This window comes from Arachis ipaensis, chromosome B07, assembly GCF_000816755.2.
Source record: "Arachis ipaensis cultivar K30076 chromosome B07, Araip1.1, whole genome shotgun sequence".
In the NCBI taxonomy this organism is placed as follows: Eukaryota; Viridiplantae; Streptophyta; class Magnoliopsida; order Fabales; family Fabaceae; genus Arachis; species Arachis ipaensis.
This window is the reverse complement of record NC_029791.2, coordinates 114,253,765-114,254,207: the sequence shown is the minus strand read 5'-3', so window position 1 is coordinate 114,254,207 and position 443 is coordinate 114,253,765. Positions and strand designations below refer to the sequence as shown.

The following is a 443-nucleotide window of genomic DNA, read 5'->3' as shown; positions in this document are numbered from 1 at the left end:
CCGTATTATACTATTGTATTCTTGTATTCTACAACAAGCATCTCATTTTTTTCTTTTCTAATTATAAATCAAACAAAAAAGTATCGAGTTTTCACAGATAATTTTAAGTTTTGAACTAATTTACCGATAAGTATGATAAATGGATTAAAACGTATTTGTTCATTACAAAATTATTTTATTACTTCGTCGTATTAATTCTTATCTTAATAAGGGTTAAAAAACAAAATAAAAGTATTTTTAGTTTTAAATTGACCTAGAATGGGAGATAATGTAATTAAGGTTATATATTAAATAGTATTTTAAGAGTTATAAACTTATAATATGTAATTATGTAAATTTGGTATGTATTTTACCTTATTAGTTAGGTATTCTTTAGGTATTCCTCAAGTACTCTAGTGTATATAGATTATTAGAGTATGTTTATTAGGATTAAGGTGTATAAG

At 22.3% G+C, this 443-nt stretch overlaps 1 protein-coding gene across 1 annotated transcript in view; it reads left to right on the top strand.

Annotated features, from left to right (window-relative positions):
- The window catches only part of LOC107605910 (5'-methylthioadenosine/S-adenosylhomocysteine nucleosidase 1), a 6,048-nt gene that overhangs the window by 1,752 nt on the left and 3,853 nt on the right, over positions 1-443 (top strand). The gene's annotated exons all lie outside the window — the stretch shown is intronic.